The sequence below is a fragment of the Myotis brandtii genome, unplaced genomic scaffold (genome assembly GCF_000412655.1).
Source record: "Myotis brandtii unplaced genomic scaffold, ASM41265v1 scaffold5356, whole genome shotgun sequence".
Lineage (NCBI taxonomy): Eukaryota > Metazoa > Chordata > Mammalia > Chiroptera > Vespertilionidae > Myotis > Myotis brandtii.
Window position 1 is genome coordinate 50,478 of NW_005369965.1, and position 293 is coordinate 50,770.

Below are 293 nucleotides of genomic sequence, written 5' to 3' on the forward strand. Positions count from 1 at the left end.
AGGGGCCTGTGGTGGTTTGCAGGCCGGCCACACCCCCATGGGGTGGGGGTCCCCGCTGGGGTGCCTGGCCAGCCTGGGTGAGGGGATGAGGGCTGTTTCCTGGCTGGCCACGGCCCGGGGCAACCCAGGCTCCCAGACCCTCCTTGAGCAGAGGCCACAGTGGCTGTAAGCAGGTATCTGTGATTTATTTATCTTCTATAATTGAAACTTTGTAGCCTTGAGCAGAGCCCACAGCTGGCCAGGGCATGCCAGAAGCTTGGCTTCCTCCATCGCCAGGGACAACCCAAGCCTCC